General features: G+C 36.4%; 1 pseudogene; it reads left to right on the top strand.

Moving 5' to 3' along the window:
• Window positions 1-7,365: 7,365 nt before the first annotated feature.
• Window positions 7,366-7,696, top strand: LOC141503232 (cytochrome c oxidase subunit 7A2-like, mitochondrial pseudogene; annotated as a pseudogene).
• Window positions 7,697-24,110: the final 16,414 nt, after the last annotated feature.

The raw sequence follows: 24,110 nt of genomic DNA on the forward strand, positions 1-24,110 counted from the left end.
ATATTTTGGGAAAAGAGGACAAAATAAGTATTGAAAGAATCCATCGATGAACTCAGGAAAGGCATTTCAAAATCAAATTTCCAGGGAACATTACAGTCAAATTTTAGAACTATCAGGAAAAGGGAAAGACTACTTCAAGTGGCCAGAAAGAAATAATTCAAGTATCAGGGAGTCAGGTCAGAATTATAAAGGGCTTAGTAATGGCATGATTAAAGGGTCAGATATTCCATGGTATTCCAGAAGGCAAAGAGAGAGAAAATACCACCTAAAGGTGAATCTGAAGGAATGACATAAAAATAAGATAGGGATGGGAAACAAAATGACACTGGTTACAGAAGGAAGGGAGAGGTAAAGTAGGCTAAATTATTTTACATGAGAAAACACAAAAAATATTTGTGCAGAGGGGAATATGAGAGGAGAGACAATGAGCACTGCTTGTATCTTCATTTCATTAGCACTGGTTAAATCGAAAATAGTTGAAAATAGTAATATATATCTTACCTGACAGGAAACTGGGAAGAGAGAATATTAAGTGAAGGCTAGTGGGCTTGGAGCTGACAGAAGGAAGGGCAGATTAGAGTAGGTGGTAGACAGAAATAAGACAGTGGTGAGGATGGAAAGGGTGAAAGGAGAGAGAGGACAAATGGGAGGAAAACAGGATGGAGAGAAATAGACAGTAATCAAAATTGTGAATGTAAATGGGTTGAACTCTCACAATCAGAATCCTACAATTTAATGATTACAAAGAACACAACTGAAGTAGACGGACAGACACACACACACACACACACACACAGAGTAAAAGTAAGAAGGTGGAGCAGAATTTATCATGCTTCAATTGATGTAAAAAATAAAGCAGGGGTAGCAATTTTGATCTCAAACAAAGTAAAAGCAAAAAAATTGGTCTACCTAAAAGTCATCATCAGTAAGGGAACCACATATTACTAAAAGTTATAATAAACAAAGAAGTAAAATCAATACTAAACATAGAACTAAATGATATACCTTTCAAATTCTTTTTTTAATTTAATATTTATTTACTCTCATTTTGTACAATGTTTTTTTTACATTAATAAAATATTCTTCTTTAAGAGTTAACAAAATACACCCTCCCCCCCAGAAAATATAGACTCACTTGAGCAATAAAGGGGAGAGAAAAAAATTAAAATTAAAATTAAAAAATAATAGTAATAATTGTAGGTATGGCCAGGTGACGCAGTGGATGGAGCACCAGCCCTGGAGCCAGGAGCACCTGAGCCCATATCCGGCCCCGTACACAAAACAATCACCCATCTGTGTGACATGCAAGCTACCCCAACCCTACTGCCCTGCATAAACCAAAAAGAAAAAAGAAAAAAAGACCTAAAATAAAATAAAATAGTAATAATAGTAGGGGCGGCTGGGTGACAGACAGAGCACTGGCCATTGAGCCAGGAGCACCCGGGTCTGAATCTGGCCTCAGACACCAAATGATCACCCTGCTATGTAGCCCCAGGCAGGCCACCCAGCCCCATTTGCCCTGCACCCCCCCAAAATAATAATAATAATAAAAAATGTGCTTCAGTCTGTGTTCCAACACCACCAACTCTGTTGTAGTTGGATCACATTATTTATGTTAAGTCCATCACCAAAGTTGCTTCCATATTTTTCCACCTTTGCCATTGCTGATCACAACTTCCTCCTTTCATATTTCTCCACTTTTATGTACTATATTTTCTCTCTCCTTTCACTCTGACTCTACTGTAGGGTAGCTGAGTGGCACAGCAGACAGATCCCTGGCCCTGGGGCCAAGAAGCCCGGAGCCCCCATACCATCCCTTAGGCCCAGCATCCACCTGGCCCTATGGTCCCGGACAGGCCATCAAATGCCAGCCCCTTGCAAGAAGTAAGAAAGAAAATGCTTTATATCTGACCACTCTCCCCTCATAGTCCATCCTCTCCTCCTTCATTCACATCCCCACCCCTTCCCCCTGTTCCCCCCTCTCCTTCTTACTCCAGATGTCTATACCCTATTGAGTATATATGCTGTTTCCTCTCCTAGCCACCTCTGATGGGAGTGAAGATTCCCTCATTCCCCCCTTGCCTCCCCCCTTCCATAATATTACAGTTGCTTATTGTAATAAATAAAAATCTTATTATATGAAATGTCTTCACCTGTTCCCCCTCTCCTTTTCTTTATCCCATTACATTTCCCTTTTTTCTATTGACTCCATTTTTACACCACATTATATCTTCAAATTGAGCTTTCTCCTGTGCTTCATCTATAAAAGCTCCTTCTACCAGCTCTGTTAATTGAGAAGGTTCATATAAGTATTATCAGTGTCATTTTTCTATACAGGAATACATGAAGCTCATCATCAAGTCTCTCATATCTTCCCCTTCTCCAATCACCTGAGTCCTGTATTTGAAGATCGAATCTTCTGTTTAGCTCTGGCCATTCCAACAGGAACATTTGAAATTCCCCTGGTTCCTTGAAAATCCATGTTTTTCCCTGGAAGAGGACATTCAGTTTTGCTGGGTAGTTGATTCTTGGTTGCATTCTAAGCTCTTTTGCCTTCAGGTATATTATATTCCAAGCCCTATGAGCTTTTAATGTAGTTGCTGCCAAGTCCTGTGAGATCCTGATTGCAGCTCCATGGTATTTGAATTGTGTCCTTCTGGCTGCTTGTAATATTTTCTCTTTGACTTTGCAGTTCTGGAACTTGGTTATAATATTCCTGGGGGTTGTTTTGGGGGGATCTTGTTCTCAGGGGGATCTGTGGATTTTCTCCATTTCTATTTTGCCCTCTGCTTCTAGGATATCAGGACAATTTTCCTGTAGGAATTCTTTGAAAATGATGTCAAGGCTCTTTTCCTGATCATGCATGACTTTCAGGTATTCCAATATTAAATTATCTTTCCTAAATCTGTTTTCCATATCAGTTGTTTTTTCAATGAGATGTTTCACATTTTCTTCTAATTTTTCATTCTTTTGGTTTTGAAGGATTGAGTCTTGATTTGTAATAAATTCATCAATCTCCCTGAGTTCTATTCTTTGTCTGAAGGATTTGTTTTGCTCAGAGAACTTTCTTATCTCTTTTTACATCTGGCCAATTATGCTTTTTCAAAGCATTATTCTCCTCAATAACTTTTTGAACTGTTTTATCCATTTGACCTAAGCTGGTTTTTAATGTGGTATTTTCCTCAGCATGTTTTTGGATTTCCTTGACTAAGCTGCTGACTTCATTTTCATGTTTTTCCTGTATCTCTCTCATTTCTTTTCCCAGTTTTTCTTCTAACTCTCTCATTTGATTTTCAAAGTCTCTTTTGAGCTGTTATAGCCTGGGCCTAATTTCTGTTTTTCTTGGAGTCTTTAGATGCAGGAGCTTGTCCTTCCTCATCTTCAGACTGAGTGTTTTGTTCCTTCTTGTGCTCACAGGCAAAATATTTCTCAATGGTGTTCCTCTTTTTTCTCTGCTTGCTCATTTTCCCAGCCGTAGCCTGTTTTAGGTGTGCTTCCTGAGCTTTTGGGACACTCCCACAAGGGTCTCAGTGTGAGAGGCTCTGTCCTCCCTCCTGTCTGTGAAAGACCATATGTGCCCCCCGCCCCGCCTTGGGGCTGAGGTGGGGGGGGGACTTGCTGTTCTATGGAGGGGCCTCGACTGTGATCAGGATCTCAATGTGGTCAGAACCCCAGCATCCTGTTCTAGGGGCCTTGCTCAGCAGTGTCTCTCTTCACTCCCCTCCCTAGGTTCAATGGGCTCATGCCCTGGGGGCTCCTGCTTACCAGCTCCACCTGCTTCTGTTTCCTGGATCTGGACTGCCTTGGCCAAGCTGCTGCTAGCTGCTCACTGTGTGCCCTGAGGGCTGTGCTTCATGTGCTCACTCTGGCAGAGGTCCCCTGCTGTTCCCCCAATTTGTGCCTGGTGCTCCCCGGAGGCCGTGTGTGATGAAATTCCCCCACTGCTGGGAGCCATGGCTCCCAGTGCCCTGGGACTACCTCCAGGAGGCTGAGGTTCTTTCACTCTGGCAGACCACCCCTCTGGTGGGCCGCCCCTCTGACCCCAAGGAGCAGAGTCTTTCTGTTCTTTTCCAGGTTACCTTGAGTAGGAGAACTGCCTCACTGGGTCCCTCTGTGGGTTCTATCTCTAGAAAATTTAGAGTCCTTAGTTTAGAAGTTTTATGAGAGAGCACCCAAGACATGATCCGCTCTTGTAGCCATCTTAGCTCCACCCCCAGCTTCCAAATTCTTAAAAGAGAATGTAAATAAGTTGCAGGTCCATAATTAAGCTAGAGGTAGAGAGCATTATGAAATATAAGAAAAATCATTTTGATTGCACTAAATTGAAAAGCTATTGCACCAACAAAATAAATGCAAGCAAGATAGAAGGAAAGCAATATTTAGACACAATATCAATGATAACAGCCTCATTTTTAACACAGAGAGAACTGAGTCAAATTTATAAGAATCTAAGTCCTTCTTCATTTGATTAATGGTCAAGGTATATAAACACAGTTTTCAGATGAAGAAACCAAACCTACCTACAGGTTTATGATGAAAAGCTGTAAATCTCTTTTAAACAGAGAATTACAAACATCAGGCCAAGACGACAGAGAGAAGCCAGGCACTGTTTTAAAGTTTCCTGACTTTCCCACCAAACTAACATGAACCAAGCCTCTTAACAGATTTTTGTATCCACAGAACCCAGAGAAGAACAGAGGAGAAGAACATCTAACAAGAAGTCTGTCTCAGTGGAGTGTGGGAGAGCTGGGGTAGAGAGCAGAGACCCAACTCAGGGACAGAGGGTCAGACCAGGAGAGCATTCTGTGTACATAGTGAATGGGATACTTCCAGTTTAGTGGGCTAGGCATCTATCCAGTTAGCTCAGTGGTCTGGAAGACCTAGGCACAAGCTCATGTGTTTTCAGCTGAGTCCCCTCCCCCCATAACAAACATGATGACTTTCTCCAGAACAAACAGCTCCTCACGCTGTTATTTTCATGTAGCCCCAAGGCTCAGATGTGGGCAGCAGATCTCCCCTTGCTCTGATTGCAGATTAAGTAGATTAACTATCTATCCCAAGAGCCCAGCCCACATTGTTTGCACGCAGGCCAAATCTTGCCACCTTCTTCCTTCATTCCTCCAGGCCTACAGAGTGAATAACTAATAAACATAACCAACAATGCATAGAAAGATTCTGTCATCCTCTTTAGGCAGACACACTGAGATGCTTCCCAAAGTGGGCAAAGCCCCTAGAGACCTCAAAACCCAAAGTCTGTGAGCAAGACCCTCCCCCAACACAAGATCCTAAGGAAAGGTCCCAAAATTAAGAAATGTCAATGAAAAAGGGGTCCATTGACTATAACCCTTTAGGTTTTTGCAAGGCAAATGAGGTTAAGTGGCTTGCCCAAGCCACACAGCTAGGTAATTATTAAGTGTCTGAGACCAGATTTGAACCCAGGTACTCCTGACTCCAAGGCCAGTGCTTTATCCACTACACCACCTAGCCACCCCTAAGAAAACAAATACTTTGAAAATAGGATTGGACAAGTGCAAAAGGAAAATAATTCTCTGTAAAACACAACTGGGAAAATCCTTCAAAAATACAATTGACCAATTGGAAAAGGAGATACAAAAGGTAAATAAAGAAATCTTTTTTATCTAAAAATAGATTGGAATCTGTGGATACTAAGAAATTCATGATACTCCAAGAATCTGTTAAACAAAATTTTAAAAAAAAGTAAAAATGGTAGAAAATGTAAAATACCCCATCAGCTAAACAAGAGAACTGGAAAATAGACACAGAGAGACAATTTGAGAATCACAGGACTTCTAGAAAACCTTGAAGAGAAAAAATCCTGGGGATGCATACTTCAGGATATAGTGTTATGTAACATGAAGAGTTGCATAGGACCTATTGCAATAGAGAAGAATAAGGCAGAAGGTGAGAACCACCTGAATTTTATTTTCATTGCATTTGGCTCAAAGAGGAAATAACAAACTCTTTTGAGTTTAGAAAATTATCTTGCCTTTCAAGTATTAGGAGTGGAAAGGGGGAGAGGGGAGGAAAAGAAGAACTGACAGAAAAAAAAGCATGGAAGAAGGGGCAAAGGGATGGGGGAAAGAAAGGATAGGAGGGAAAAACACATAGAAGGGGGTAGTATAAAGAAGAATATACTGGGGAATAGGGAAAAGATGAAAAAAGGGGAAAATAAAAATGGAGGGAAGATAGCATGGAAAGCAATAAAGAGTTACTGATTATAACTTTGAATGTGAATGGGTTGAAATTTCCCATAAAACAGAGTCTGATAGCAGAGGAGATTAACAACCAGAATCCTACAATATGCTGCTTACAAAAAACATATTTGAATCAGAAAAAAAACATACCGATTAAACGTAAAAGGTTGGAGTAGAATATATTATTGTTCCACTGAAGTGGAAAAGGCAGGGGTAGCCATCTTTACATCAGACAAAGTAGCTGCAAAAATGGATCTCATTAAAAGAGATAAGGAAGGAGTATTTATTCTACTAAAAGTTATCATAGACACTGGAGCAATTTCAATACTAAATATCTTTGCACATAGCATTCAAATTCTTAGAGGAAAAGCTGGATGAGTTATGGGAACACATAGACAGCAAAACTCTACTGGTAGGATTCCTCAATTTCCCTCACTCAGAATATGATAAATCAAGCCATAAACTAATTAAGGAAGTTAAAGAGGTAAATACAATACTGGAAAACCTAGGAATGATCGACCTTTTGTGACCTTTTGTGAAAATTAAATGAGGATAGAAAGGAAATGCCTCTTTTTCCTGCAATACATGACACCTTGACAAAAATTGACTAAACCTCATTAAAACCTCATAATCAAATGCAGAAATCAAATGTCAAAAGGCAGAACATAATACAGTAAAAAATCACATGCAATAATGGGCCATGGGCAGATATACTTAAAATTAATTGGAAAGTAAATAACTTTATTTTAAAGAACTGATAAACAGCAAATCATAGAAAGAATTAGTGATTTCATCCAAAATGGCAATAACAAGATAATATATCAAAACATATGTGAAACAGAGCAGTCATTAGAGGATACATGATATCTCTAAGTGCATACATGAAAATTTTTGCGAAAGAAGAAATCAATGAATGGAGCATGTAATGAAAAAAGTTAGAGCAAGAATAAATTAAAAACTCCCAATTAAATACCAAATTAGAAATTCTAAAATTAAAGAAATTAATAAAATCAAAATCAAGAAAATTATTGAATGAATAAATAAAACCAGGAGTTAGTTTTATGAAAATTCCAATAAAATAGATTTACCTCTGCTTAATTTTATTTAAAAAAAAAAGAAAAGGCTTCAGGAAATGGGGTTGAGGGGAAATATGTACTACCAATTCAGCAGCTACACCCAGAAGCTGGATCCTGATCTTAGTCTGCCTACAGCTCTCAGTGTTTAAAACCTGTGGCATCCTCAGAATCATCATCTGTTATATTTTCCACACCAACAAAATTTGCCTTAGAAATTATTCCATTTGATTTGGCTTGGGAAGAACAAAGTCCCAGAGCTGCAGATGTCTGATGGTCTACCTGTATACCTGAAGAACAGTCTACCAGACCCAACACTCTATCGGACCACCATGGCTTTGACTTTCCGGAGGGACCATCTACTGCTTGATAGCTCTCTACATGCCTTCACAACCCAAAAACAAATGAAATGAGCTTCATAAGATTGATTGATTATTAACAAGAGTTTTGGCATAAAAACATTTGAATTGTCTATTTTCCTAATTGTGATTTTTTTGAACTGTGTAAAGTTTATGTTATTCAGAATGAAACAGAGGTTTAATCAATAAGAGAACATTTTGGTTGGTTTGTTTCTGAAAAGATGTGGATTATCAGAACATGTTGAAGAGTTAGCTTTTATTTAAGCAAAGGTGGTGATGCCCTTTTAATTTGACCTCTCATATTTCTCCAGATGTTGGCAGGCCAGCTCATTCACACCTCACTGTGATGAGGCCACCAGAGATTTCTGGTTGTGACTAGCAGCCCACAAGAGAGATTCTACATCGGGAAAGCTTTTCTGATAGCAAATGTGCTGGCTAAGGGAGTAGAGGATTCACTGAAGCCAGCACCAGTGAAAGGAAGACCTTAAACCTCTTGGGACCAAAAATCTGTTCTTTCTGACACTACATGTTTCATTGGGAATTTAATTAACTGTTAATTTGGGGACATTTTTCATCTTGCAGCATGGTATTAATAGAAATTATTTTCTATTAACTATCCATAATATCCATAACTTTGTCAAACAGTTTCATATTCCAGAGATGAAGATTCTGTATTTATTCCATCATGGGAACAAAAGAACTCTTATTGAAAGTTTTGTACTTTGGACTGAACTGTTGTACAGTATTTCCCTCCCTGTGGTTCTTCTTTACTCTAGTTAAATGCTGTAGCCTTATGCTATAAATTATTTATGGCTTGTGAAATTAATACAAAAAATGAGAAGTTTCAAGTCTAGTTTTTCTTTTGAATTAAGTAAACTTTTCAATGTATGAAAAAATAACAATAAAGAAGAAAACCAAATTAGTAGTACCAAAAAATGAAAAAGGAGAACTCACCACAAATGAGGAAGAAATTAAAGTAATAATTCAGAGCTATCATGCCCAAATGTATGCCAATCAATTTGATGATCTAAGCAAAACAGATGAATATTTACAAAAATATAAATTGCCTAGGTTAAATGAAGAGCAAATTGAAATTCCTAAATAAGCCATCTCAGAAAAAGAAATTCAAGTCATAAATGAATCCTTAAGAAAACATCACCAGGGCCAGCTGGATTCACAAGTGAATTCTATCAAATGTTCAAGGAACAAATAGTTCCAACTCTATATAAACTGTTTGAAAAAAGCAGGTGAAGCCAGATCTCTAATTTCTTCTGTGACACCAATATGGTTCTCATACCTTAACCAGGAAGAATCAAAACAGAGAAAGAAAATTACAGACCAATTTCCCAAATGAATATGGATGCAAAAAACTTATATAAATAAAATATTAGCAAAGTGATTACAAGTTATCACTAGGATAATACACTAGGACCAAGCAAAATTTATTCAAGGAATGCAGGATGATTTCAATACTAGGAGTACTGTCAGCACAATTGACTATAACATTAACAAAACAAACAAATCATATGGTTATCTCAAGAGATGCTGAAAAAACTATTGACAAAATACAGCTCCCATTCCTACTAAAAACACTAGAGAACATAGGAAAAAATGGATTCTTCTTTAAAATGAGAAACGGTATCTATCTGAAATCATTAACAAGCCTTATATATAATGGGGATAAGTTAGAAGCATTCCCAATAAGATCAGAGTAATAACAAGGATGCCCGTTATCAACACTACTATTCAATACTGTATTAGAAATGATTACTGAGGCAGCTAGGTGGTGCAGTGGATAGAGCACCATCCTTGGAGTCAGGAGGACCTGAGTTCAAATCGGGCCTCAGACACTTAATAATTACCTAGCTTTTTGGCCTTGGACAAGCCACTTAACCTCATTTACCTTGCAAAAAAAAATCCTTAAAAAAAAGAAAACCATGATTACTTCACCAATAAGAGAAGAAAAAAGAAATTGACAGCATTAGAATTAGGAAGGGCAAATCATTTGCAGATGACAAGATGGTATGCCCAGAGACCCCTAAAAGACATCTATAGAACTATTAGAAATAATTAACAACTTTAGTAAAGTAGCAGGATACAAAATAAATGCACATAATTGTCAGCATTTCTATATATTACCAAGAAGTTATAGTAGCAAGAGTTAGAAAAAGAAATTTGATTTTAAATAGCCTCAGAAAACATAAAATACATGGGAGTCTACCTTGCCTAGGCAGACTCAGAAACTCTATGAAAATAAATTCTAAATTACTCAAAATCCAAATCACTCAAATAAAAATCTAAAATCTAAATTACTTGGCAAATATCAACTGCTCATGGATATGCTGAGCTAATATCAGAAAAATAACAATTCTCTCTAAATTACACTATTTATTTAGTACAATATCAATCAAACTTCTAAAAAATTACTTTTAAACTAGAAATATGGTAATTGAATTCATAAGGAGAAGCAAAAATTCAAGAATATCAAAGGATTTAATTTTTTAAAACTGCAAAAGAAAATGACAACCTTACCACATCCACAATTATATTATAAATCATCAGTCATCAAAACTGTCTAATACTGGCTAAGAAACAGGGTGGTAGATTAGTGGAAAAGACTAGGTATGAAATGGACAGGAAGAAATGATTATAGTAACCTGTTGTTTAATAAATCTAAAGGGTCCAGGTTCTGGGATAAAAACTCACTCTGATAAAAACAGTTTGGAAAATTGGAAAGTGAGTGTGGTAGAAACTTGGATTATACCAACACTTCATACCTTATACCAAGATAAGATCAAAATGGATATAGAATTTAGACATAAAATAAAATGTTATTAGCAAACTAGGAGATAAAGGATTAGTTTACCTGTCAGATATATGGAAAGGGAAGCAGTTTAATGACCAAGGAAGAGATGGAGAACATCATTAAAAACAAATTAGATAATTTTGATTACATTAAACAAAAAAACTTTTGCACAGATAAAACAACTGTAACCAATATCAAAAGAAATGTATTAAATTGGAAAATGGTTTTTACAACTAGTATTTCTGACAAAGGACTCCTTTTTAAATGTAAAGAGAACTCAGGGAAACACACACACACACACACACACACACACACACACACACACACACATATATAAAAACAAACCATTCCCTAATTGACAAATGATCAAAGGATATGCAAAGGCAATTTTCAGACAAAGAAATCAAAGCAATCTTAAGTTATTTTAAAAATTGGTCCAAATCATTACTGATTATAAAAAGGCAAATTAAAGTATCTCTGAGGTATCTCCTCACACCTCTTAGATTGGGCAATATGACCAGAAAGGATAATATTAATGTTGGAAAGATGTGGGAAATCTGGGACACTGATACATATGTTGGTAGACCTGTGAACTGAACCAACATTTCTTGGGAGCAATTTATTTATTATGCCCAAAGGTCAATAAAAATGTGCATACCCTTTGATCCAGTAGTACTTCTACTGGGTCTATATCCTGAAGATAGCATGAGTAAGGGTAAAAATCTCACATGTACAAAAATTTTCATGGCAGCTCAATGTAGTATTTCTTAGAAACCTGGAAAGACTGACATAAACTGATGCTGAATGAGAGGAGCAGAAACAGAAAAACACTGTACACCTTAAGAACAACATGGGGTGCTTATCAACCATGACTAAATTGCACACTTCATCAGTACAATAATCCGTGATAATTATAGGGGATCTATGATGCAGAATACCATCTCTATCCAGAGAAAGAACTATTAATGTTAAATGAAAATCATAGATTATTTCTTCAATTTTTATAAAGTTGTCTTATGTATTAATTACTTTTTCTATCTGTAATGTTACCTTTCTTCCTTATGGGTATGTTTTTTCTCTCAAAACATTCAATTTTGATTGTATATTATGGAAAAAATGTTAAAGACTATTAGATTGCCTTCTGGTGGGGGGGAAGGAAGAAGGGAGGGAGGGGAAAATTGTAAAATTCAAAATCTTGCAAAAATTAAGATTGTAGAAACTAGTATTGTAAATAATTAGAAAACAAATAAAATATTTATATAATAAAAATTAAAAATTAGAGAATTTTAAATTAAAATAATTTCATGCTCTCCAAATTGTGGTTTACTCCAAGATTCTGCCTTGCATCATCACATGTACTAATATTACAATAAAAGGAAAAGTCAATTTGGAACTTCCTTGGCAGATCCAAGATGGTAGTGTTAAGCTAACATGATCCCAGAGCTTTTCCCTACCAAAGACAAATGAAGTCTCTGCACTGACATGCAAGTTACAGTAAAGGAAAAGAGAATATTCAAAGAAGTTTTCAACATTAGACATCATGATGAATCTTCAGTGCTGATCTCTCTTTGGGGGAAAAGGGAAAGTAAGTACAAAATTCAGCAGAAGGCTTTTAGCCAAGTTCCAACAGTCTGACAACAGCAGAGTCCTGGTAGCTAGATATCAAGCCAACAGGGAGGGTTCCATCACCAAAGAAAATCTGAACCCCCAGGAACACTGGGACAAAAGAGTCAGGACTAAATGACTGCTAAGTCACAACCTGGACTGCATAGGTAATATCTTAGCCAACAACAATCCAGGGTTCACACCCTGCTTTAAAAGCTTGTACATATACTCCCTATATGCAAGAAGCATAGCTAAAACAATAAGGACAAACAAAAAAGCTAAAAGAACACTCACTATAGAAAATTTATTTACAGACAAAGATGATAACAATGCCATGTCAGAAGAAAAAATCAGTGAAAAATCACTCACAGGAGAAAATCCAAGAATCTGTAAATTGGACTTAAATACAAAAGTTCGTCAAAGAGCTTTAAAAAGAATATAAAAACCAAAGAAGAGAGGAAGAAGCAAAGTGGATATAAGAAATGAATCAAGCAAGGAAAATCATGAAAAATTGACCAGAGCATTCAATAACTTTAAAAAGGAAACACAAAAAGAAATTGAAGGAAAAAATGCCCTAAAATTTAGAAATGGATAAATAGAAACCAATGGATCTGTGGGACTACTAGGTCCTATCAAATAAAATAAAAACACTGAAGAAAATTGAAGAAAATATAAAGTATTGTTTAAGAAAATCAAATGTCCAAGATAAGATCCAAATGGTTACAAGACTTAGACATAAAAAACAATACTATAAGCAAATTGGAAGATCAAGGACTAGTTTACCTGTCAGATCTGTGGAAAGGGAACTGTTTATGACTAAGTAAGAGTTGGAGAACATTATCAAAAACCAACTAGATGATTTCAATTACATTAAATTAAAAAGCTTTTGCACAGATAAAACCACTGTAACCAAGATCAAAAGAAATGTAGTAAATTGGGAAACAATTTTTACTAATGATTCTGACAAAGGACTCATTTCTAAAATATACAGAGAAATGAGTCATATTTTTAAAACAAAAAGTCATTCCCCAATTGACAAATGGTCAAATGATATGCAAAGGCAATTTACAGATTAGATCAAAGCAATCCATAACCATATGAAAAATTGCTCTAAATCATTAATTATAAGAGAAATGCAAATTAAAGCTTCTCTAAGGTACCACCTCACACCTCTCAGAGTGGCCAATATGACCAGAAAAGATAACGATCATTGTTGGAAGGGTTGTGGGAAATCTGGGACACTATTACACTGTTGGTGAAGCTGTGAACTCATGCAACCTTTCTGGAGAGCTATTTGGAACTATGCCCAAAGGGCAACAAAAATGTGCATACCCTTTGACCCAGCAATGCCACTACTGGGTCTATACCCTGAAGACATGATGAAAAAGGGTAAAAACATCACTTGTACCAAAATATTTATATTTACAGCAGCCCTGTTTGTGGTGGCAAAGAATTGGAAATCAAGTAAATGTCCTTCAGTTGGGGAATGGCTTAGCAAACTGTGGTATGTGTATGTCATAGAACACTATTGTTCTATTAGAAACAAGGGGGGGGGAGGAATGGGATTTCAGGGAAGCCTGGAAGGATTTGCGTGAATTGATGCTGAATTTGATGAGCAGAACCAGAAAAACACTGTATACCCTAACAGCAACATGGGGGTGATGTTCAACCCTGAACGACTTGCTCATTCCATCAGTGCAACAATCAGGGACAATTTTGGGCTGTCTGCAAAGGAGAGTGCCATCTGTATCCAGATAAAGAGCCGTGGAGTTTGAGCAAAGTTCAAGGACTATTCTCTTTAATGTAGAAAAAAACAGATATCTTGTCTGAACTTGTTACCTCTTAAACTTCTTGTCTGTTCCTTAAGGATATGATTTCTCTCTCCTCACGCTCAATTTGGATCAAGAAACAACATGGAAACAAAGTAAAGACTGATAGATTGCTTTCCATGGGGGGAGTAGGGAAGTAAGATTGGGGGGAAAATTGTAAGACTCAAATAATATCTTTAATAAAAAAAAGAAAAAAAAAAGAAAATCAAACATCCTCCAAAATGGATCCAGGAGGAATAAGAAGAAATGAAAGAGAAAAAATATTAATGGTGAAAGCATGGAAGGAAATAAAGAAGCAGTAATTATAACTGTAAATGGGAATGGGATGAACTATTTCATAAAACAGGAGCAGATAGCAGAATAGCTCAAAAACCAAAATCTTATGATATTTTGCTTGCAAAGAAACACATTTGAAGCAGAGAGGTATAGACAGGATAAAGGCAAAAGGATGGAGAAAAAATATATTATGCTTCAGCTTGAAGTAAAAAAATCAGATTTAGCAATCCTAATCTCATATAAAGTAAAATCAAAATTGGTCTCATTAAAGGGACATGAAAGGTAACTATATCTCATTAAAAGGCACCATTGGTAATGATGCTACATCATTATTAAACATGTATGCACCAAGTGACAGAGAATCCAAATTCCAAGAGGAAAAACTGAGTGATTTACAAGGAGACATAGACAGCAAAATTTTAATCATGTGGGACTTCAACCTCATTCTTTCTCTCAGAACTAGATAAATCCAACCACAAAATATACAGGAAGTTAGTTATGAAGGTGAATGAAATCCTACAAAACATAGCTATGATAGACTGCTGGAGGAAACTAAATGGGGATAGAAAAGAATATACCTTTTTTCAGCAGTACATGGCACCTATACAGAAATTAACCATTCATTATGGCACAAAAAAACTTATAAACAAATGCAGAAAGGCAGAAATGATAAATACACACTTCTTAGACCATGATGTAGTAAAAATTACATGAAATAAAGGCTCATTGAAAGATTAAACAGTAACAATTTGCAAACTAAATAATTAGATCTTAAACAATTGGTGGATCAGACAGCAAATAATAGAAGTAATAAATAATTATATCCAAGAAAATGATACTAATGAGACATAATTCCAAAATATATTGAATGTAGCCAAGACACTTTTGAGGGGAACTTTATATCTCTAAATGTCTATGGGAATAAAAAAGGAGAAAGAAGAGATCAATGAATTGGTTGTGCAATTAAAAAAAAGCTGGAAAATCAACAAATTAAATATTTGTTTAAGGGAGAGATGAATAAAATTACAAGCAAGAAAGCCATTGATCTCATAAATAAACCTAAGAGTTGGTTTTATGGAAAAGCCAATAAGATAGAAAAACCTTTTGTTAATATGACTTTAAAAAAAGAAAGAAGATGATCAAATTACCAGTAACAAAAACAAAAAGTGAACTAAATACGAGGAGAAAATTAAAGATACTTTGCCAAACTTCATACCAAAACTGGATATCTTAAGTGAAATGAATGAATTTTTACAAGAATAAAAAGTGCTCAGATTAACAGAAGAGGGAATAACACACTTAAATCACCCGACTTCAGAAAAATAAATTAAAGATAACATTAATAAACTCCATAAGAAGTCTCCAGACCCAGATGGATTTATAAGTGACTTCTACCAACATTTAATGAAAAACTAATTTTTATTCTACATAAACTATTTAAAAATAGGAGGAGTTCTGCAAAATTCCCTTTATGATACCAACATGATGCTGATACCTAAACAAGGAAGAACAAAAAGACGAAGAAAATTATAGACCAATTCCCCTAATTAATATTTATGTAAATATCTTAAATAAAATTTTAGTAATGCTACAACAGCAAGCTATTGATAGGATAATATACCATGATCAGGTAGGATTTATACCAGGTAAGAGGGATTGTTCAATATTAGAAAAACACTCAACATAATTGAAAATATCAATAGAAAACCCAACAGAAATCATATGATTAAATCAATAGATGTTAAAAAAAAACTTTGACAAAATACAGTGCACAATGCAAGTAAAACACAAGAGAGCATAGAAGTAAACATATTGTTCCTTAGAATTATAAGCAGTATCTATCTGAAACCATCAATAAATATTATATGTTATGGGGCTAAAATAGAGGTATTCCCAATAAGATCAAGGATGAAACAAGGATGCCCATTATAACCACTACTATTCAATATTGTATTCAAAATATTCACTTCAGCAATAAGAGAAGAAAAAGAAATTGGAGGCATTAGAACTAGGAAGGAAGAGGGGGAAGGAGCCAAGATGAAGACAAGAAGGGATCCAGTCTTAGGATCTCTCTGATAAAACTCATAAGCTAGGGACTCTAACTAAACTTTCAAGAGAGAACCCACAAAGGGACCCAGTGAGGCAGTTCTCCTACTCAAGGTAACCTGGAAAAGAGCAGAAAGGCTCTGCTCCCCAGGGTTGGAGTGGCAGCCCGCTGGAGGGGTGGAGCGACAGAGCCAAAGAACTTCAGCCTCCAGGAGGCAGCCCCAGGGCACTGGGAGCCACGGCTCACAGCAGCGGGGGAGTCTCCTGAGCTGCACCCCGGGAAGCACCGAGCACAAAGTGGGGGAACAGTGGGGGACCTTTGCCAGAGCAAGCACATGGAGCCCAGCCCTCAGGGCACACAGCCAGCAGCTTGGTCTTTTCTACAGCCCAGATCCAGGAACAGAAGCAGGCAGAGCCGGTAAGCATGAGGCCCCAGGGCATGAGCCCATTGATCTGAGGGAGGGGAGTGAAGAGAGACCACAGAGCTCTGTCCTCTGCCTCTGGAACAGGACTTTGGGGCTCTGACCACATTCAGATCCTGATCACAGTCTAGGCCCCCCAATAAAACACCAGGGCCCCCCCCACCTCAGCCCCATGGCAGAGGGGGCGCTTATGGTCATTCACAGACCAGCAGGGAGGACAGAGCCTCACACACTGAGACCCTTGTGGGAGTGTCCCAAAAGCTCAGGAAGCACCCCAAAAACAGAGCCAGGCTGGGAAAATGAGCAAGCAGAGAAACAAAAGGAAGACTATTGAGAAATATTTTGCAAATGAGCCCAAGAAGGATCAAAATACTCAGTCTGAAGATGAGGCAGCACAAACTCCTGCATCTAAAGACTCCAAGAAAAACAGAAATTGGGCTCAGGCTATGACAGAGCTCAAAAAAGACTTGGAAAATCAAATGAGGGAGTTGGAAGAAAAACTGGGAAAAGAAAGGAGAGAGATTCAGGAAAAACATGAAAATGAAGTCAGCAGCTTAGTCAAGGAAATCCAAAAAAATGCTGAAGAAAATAGCATGCTAAAAACCAGCTTAGGTCAAATGGATAAAACAGTTCAAAAAAGTTATTGAGGAGAAGAATGCTTTAAAAAGCAAAATTGGCCAGATGGAAAAAGAGATAAGAAAACTTTCTGAGGAGAAGAAATGCTTCAAACAAAGAATAGAATTCAGGGAGACTGATGAATTTACCAGAAATCAGGAATCAATACTTCAAAACCAAAAAAATGAAAAATTAGAAGAAAATGTGAAATATCTCATTGAAAAAACTACTGATATGGAAAACAGACTTAGGAAAGATAATTTAAAAATTATTGGAATACCTGAAAGTCATGATCAGGAAAAGAGCCTTGACATCATTTTCAAAGAATTACTATAGGAAAATTGCCCTGATATTCTAGAAGCAGAGGACAAAATAGAAATGGAGAGAATCCACCGATCCCCCCAAGAAAGAGATCCCTAAAAACCAATCCCTAGGAATATTATAGCCAAGTTCCAGAACTCCCAAGTCAAGGAGAAAATATTACAAGCAGCCAGAAGGACACAGTTCAAATATTGTGGAGCTGCAGTCAGGATCACACAGGACTTAGCAGCAACTACATTGGAAGCTCATAGGGCTTGGAATATAATATACCAGAAGGCAAAAGAGTTTAGAATGCAGCCAAGAATGAACTACCCAGCAAGGCTGAATGTCCTCTTCCAGGGAAAAAGATGGACTTCCAATGAACCAGGGGAATTTCAAATGTTCCTTTTGGAATGGCCAGAGCTGAACAGAAGGTTTGATCTTCAGAAACAGGACTCAGGTGAAGCATGGAGATTGGAGGAGAGGGGGGAAATATGAGGGACTTAATGATGATGAACTGCATGTATTCCTGCATAGAAAAATGACACTGATAATACCCATATGAACCTTCTCAGTTAATAGAGCAGAGCAGGTAGAGGGAGCTTTTATAGTTGAAGCACAGGAAAAAGCTGAATTCAAAGATAAAATATGGTATAAAAATGGAGTCAATAGAAAAAAAGGGAAATGGAATGGGAGAAAGAAAAAGGAGGGGGAATCGGCCAAGATATTTCACACAATAAGATTTTTTTTATTACAATGAGCTATTGCGATGATATGGAAGGGGGGAGGCAAGGAGGGAATGAGGGAACCTTTGCTCTCATCAGAGATGGCTAGGAGAGGAAACAGCATGTATACTCAATGGGGTATAGGCATCTGGAGTAAGTGGAGGGGGAGTAGGGGGAAGGGGTGGGGATATGAATAAAGGAGGAAAGGATGGACCATGGAGGGAGAGTGGTCAGATATAACACATTTTCTTTTTTACTTCTTGCAAGGGGCTGGGACTGGAAGGCCTGCCCAGGACCATAGGGCCAGGTGGATTCTGGGCCTAAGGGGTGGAATGGGGGCTCAGGGCTTCTTGGCCCCAGGACCAGGGATCTGTCTGCTGTGCCACTCAGTGACCCTACAGGAGAGTCAGAGTGAAAGGAGAAAGAAAATATAGTACATGGTAGTGGAGAAATAAGAAAGGAGGGAGTTGCAATCGGCAATGACAATACTCTCACTCTTTGCAGATGACATGTGTCTATACCGTAAAGATATCATGAATAAGGGTAAAAACATCATTTGTACAAAATTATTGTGGTGCCAAAGAATTGAAATTGAGGGGATGTCCATCAATTTGGAAATGGACAAATAAATTTTGATTTATGTATATTATGGAAAACATTTAGAATTAAATTAAATTTGGAATTATATTTAGAAAGCAAGAAAGATAGTATTTCAGAGAAACTTGGGGAAAACTTGAAACAATGTAAAGATTACCAGTTTTTCATCTTTGGGGAGGGAGGTGGGAGGGAAGGGAGGGTGGGGGAAAATTGTAAAACCATCAACAAATATTATATGTAATGGGAAAAAACTCTGAGCATTTCTAATAAAATCAGGGGTGAAACAAGGATACCAATTATCACTATTACTATTCAACATAGCATGTGGGTGGCGGCTAGGTCATAGCATGTGAATTACTAACTCTAGCAATAGGAGAAGAAAAAAAAATTGAGGGAATCTGAATTGGCAGTGAGGAAGCAGAACTTTCATTCCTTACAGGTAATAAGATACTATACTTAGAGATCCCGATAAAATCATCTAAAACCTATTTGAAACAATTACCAAATTCAGCAAAGAAGCAAGATATAAAATAAACCAACATAAATAATCAGCATTTCTATATATTAACAAAGCCCAAGAACAACTACTTTACTGAGCTAGAAAAAGTAGTAACAAAATTCATCTGGAGAAAGAAAAGAGCAAGAATAGAAAGGGAACTGTTGTGGCCTAGCTCACTTTAGTATAAAGTAACAGTCACCAAAACTTCCTGGTACTAGTTAAGAAATGAAATGAATCAGTGAATTAGGACAGGCTCAAAAGAAAACATAGTAAAAGATTTAAGCAATCTATGGTTGGATAAACACAAAGTCATCAGCTTTTGGAATAATGAATCACTATTGCATAAAAATTGTGGGGAAACTGGAAACTACTCTGGCAAAAACTAGACACAGATCCACATCTCACACCCTATATCAAAATAAGTTCAAAATGGTATAAGATTTAGATAAAAAGGGCAACACCATAGAATAATTAGTAGTCCAAGAGATTCTCTATGTATCAGATCTATGAAAAGGGAATAAATTTATTAACTGAAAAATTAATCATTTTGACTACATTAAAAAGTTTTAGCACTAATAAAATCAATACTGCTGAAATTTGAAGGAAAACAGAAAACTGTAAAACAATCTTCACAACTAGGAGTTCTGATAAATGTTGCATTTCTAAAATTTTATAAAGAAATGCATCAAATTTATAAGGTTACAATTCACTCCCCAACTGGTAATGATCAAAGGATATGTAATATAGTTTTCAAATGAAGAAATTAAAGCAATATATAATCATATGAAAAAATTCTCCAAATCACTATTGATTAGAGAAATGCAAATTAAAACAACAATGGGGGATCATTTCACATCTATTATATTAGCCCAGATGAGAAAAAGGGAAGATGATCAATGTTGGAGGGGATATGGGAGTATTGTGAGATTGATGCATTGCTGGTGGAGTTGTGACCTGATCCAGCCTTTCTGGAGATCAATATAGTAACTATGCCTAAAGAGGAATAAAACTATTCATACCCATTGATCCAGCTATTCCAATTATAGGTCTATATCCAAAAGAAATTATAAAAAAGAAAAGTCCTACATGTTGCAAAATATTCATAGCAACTCTTTTTGATGTGGCAAAGAATTGTAATTTGAGGGGATGCCCATAAATTGGAGAATGGCTAAACAAGTTATGGTCCATGAAGACTATGGGATACTATTATTCTATAAGAAACCATAAATGATAGAACTCTAGGGAAGCATGAAATGACTTACAGGATCTGATACTGAGTGGAGGAAGTAGAACCAAGAAAACAATGCACACATCAACAACAGTGTGAGATGAACAAACTTTATAGAAGCATTTCCTCTCAGCAGTGCAGAACTTAGGACAAATGTATTTGACTGTCTAAGGGCTATATTATCCCCATCCTGAGGAAGAAAAAACAAAACAAAAGAAAACATACACAAAAAAATCCCCTTCAGAATCTGATGAATACTTTATAAAAATTATCTCTTTCACTTAATTCTAATTTCTCATACCAAAATTACTAATTTTTAAACATATTTATGAAAATATGTGTATACAATGCTAACCTGATTGTTCAATACTGAGAGGAGAGGAGTGGGAAGGGAGGGTGGTGGGAAGTTTTGTAACTTAAAAATATGTGCATGTGGATGAAAATAAATAAATAAGTTTTTTTAAAAAATTCTCATCTTTAAAAAGGAAACAATAATTTCTTTACTTTCTACTTCCTGCATTTTTGGAAATTTCAAATGTCATACTATATGCCCATACATTGTATTGTAAATTATAAAGCACCATATAAATGTTAGCTATTATTGAAGAAATATTCATAGCAACTTTTTTTGTATTGGCAAAGAATTGGAACTTGAGGGGTTGCCCCCAAAATTGGGGAATTATTGAGTTGGTTATGGTATATGGATATTATGGAATGTTATTTTTCTATAAGAAACTACAAATGGTCATATTTCCAAGAAGCATGGAATGAATTATAGTATCAAATGTTGAGAGAAGGGAGCAAAATCACGTGAACAATGTACACAATAACAACAACACTGTGAGATGCTCAACCTTGATGGATGCAACTCCTCTTAGCAATTCAGAGAACTAAGAGAAGTCTATTAGATCAACCATAGAAAATACTATCCCCAACCAGAAGAAAAACAAAACAAAACAAAAATCCTTCAGAATGTGATGAACACTACATTCATGTTTCATAATTTGTTTTGTTTTTCTTTCTATTAACCCTAATTTGTCATACTGAAAATGACTAATCTGTAAACATATTTGCCAGAAATGTGTATGGACAATATTAATCTGACTGCTGCTGATGGGAATGAGTAGGAAGGGAGGATGGAAGGAAATTATGTAACTTAAAAATATACATAGGCATATGGATGAATATTGAAAAGTGTCCCAACTCACTATTGTTAGGAGAAATGTAATCTGGAACAATTCTGAGTCACTAGCTTATACCTATGGCATTGACTAATAGGATAGAAAGAGAAAATGACAAATTTTGGAAATGGTATAGGAAAAATGAGACATTAATGCCTTGGAGGATTTGTGGAAGGATTCAACAATTCAGTACAGAAATTTGCAACTATGCCCAAAGGGCTATAAAACTTTGCCTACCCTTTAACTTAACAATGCCACTATCTATTCCAGAAGAAATGAAAATCAGGAATATATATATATGTATATATATACATATATATATGTATATACATAGATATATATAAATATATGTGTGCATTTGTATGTATGTATGTATGTATATGTGTATCAGGAAAAGCCCTATGTAAATAAGCATATACATAGCAGCTCTTTTCTGATAACAAGGAATTGCCCATTAGTTAGAGTATGGTTGAACAAATGTGATTAAGGTGAAATGCTATTCTGTTATAAGAAATAATGAAGAACTTCTAGGGTGGAACCAAGATGGTTGCATAAAACTAACATAGCTTTTTTGCTTGCATAACATTAAATGTAACTTCTTCATAGACATTAAAGCTATAGATCCTATTTAAAAATGAGCCAAGTTCTCAATTGCAGACATCGTGTAGGATCTTCAGTAAGTTCTATCTCTTTGGGGGAAAAGGGGAAATAGAACCTAGTTAAGTGGGAAAGCTGGAAAGCTACCTGGAGGATTGTTGCCACAGCATGGGTCAGATTCTGGCATATAGATAGCAACCCAGGTCCTCTCCCAGCTAGGTAGAATGTCATTAGAGAAAATTTCAACAATAGGCAAAGGCTGAATCATGGGAAAACCTGGGCAACAGATAGACTGAGTTGGTATGAAACCATTGCAAAGGCAGAGACTGGGCTCTTATAAAGGAGGGTACAAACCTCTACATAGGCTATACCTAGACTGTATAGGCAACACCTTGGCAAGTGTTAACTCAAAGGCCAAATCCCAGGTCCAGTACTATAAGCTCAAGATTATATTCCCTATACCACTGGAATAGGGATGAACTATCAAAATAAGCAAAAAACAAAAAGAATGCTAACCATAGAAAACTACTATTCAGATAGAAATGATGAAAATGCTATCTCAGAAGAAAAGAGGTTACTTACATGGAAAATTTCAAAAGAGTTTACCAATTAGACTCAAGTCCCAAACCTCATTGAATTGCTTAAATTACTTTTAAAACCAAAGAAAGGAAGAAGAAAAAAGGAAAAAAAGAAATGAGAACTGAGGCAGAGCCAAGATAGCAGCATAAAGGCAAGAATTCCCAGACACTCTCTCTTCCAAAATACTCCAAAAAATCTTAAAATCAAGACTTTAACTAAATTCTAGAGAGGCTGAACTCACGGAAGGATCCAGTAAAGCAATCTTCCGGTCAATGAAAGAAAAAGGAATGTGATAGGTGAAAGGGAAAGCAGAGAGAATGAGTTAAGATAGTTTTCATAAAAGGGTCAAGAAAAAGATTTTGTAATGGAGTGGAAAGGGAAAAAAGGTGAGGGGAAATGAGTGAATCTCCATTCTCATTGGAAATGACTAAGAGAAGAAAAAAAATTCATTCACACTTAATAGAGTACAAAAATCTATCTCACCCTTGAGTAAAAAATAGAGGAAGGAGATAGGAGAAAAGGGTCAAGGGGAGGGGATAGAGGTGCAGGTGATACAGGAGAGGGAAGTCAGATGTAACACACTGTGGTTTGTTTTATTTTTGCAGGTCTATGAGGTTGGATGGTTTGCCTTGGGTCATGGGGTTGGGTGGTTGTTGGGTATCAGGGTTAGGATTTGGATCTGGGTCCTCCTGGCTCCAGGGCTGGTCTACTGTCTTCCATGCCACTCAATTTCCCCATAACAAACTTTAAAGGGGGACAATGTGAAAGGAGAGAGAGAGAATAGAATAAATAGGTTTGGGGAGGAATGGATGGAGGGAAATAAATTTAGCAATAGCAAGTGTGTGAAAAAAATGATGCAAACTCTCTGATGGGCTTATGGTGAGGAATGCAGTCCATCCCAGAAACAGAGTTTATTTTAATCTTATAAGACTATTATATTAATATGTGATTAAATAAATATATTAAATTTTAAAAAGATTGGCATTGAACTTTAAAAAAAAGAAATGAGAGCTTGCAGAAAAATTATGAAAAAATTATCAAAGAAAAAGAAAAAGAACCAACTGGAAAAAGAATGTAACTAATCAAAATGTAATATAGACCAATTGGAAAATGAGTACAACTCATGTAAAAGTCAAACAAACCCTCTGGGAAAAAAAC

The sequence above is a fragment of the Macrotis lagotis genome, chromosome X (assembly GCF_037893015.1).
Source record: "Macrotis lagotis isolate mMagLag1 chromosome X, bilby.v1.9.chrom.fasta, whole genome shotgun sequence".
In the NCBI taxonomy this organism is placed as follows: Eukaryota; Metazoa; Chordata; class Mammalia; order Peramelemorphia; family Peramelidae; genus Macrotis; species Macrotis lagotis.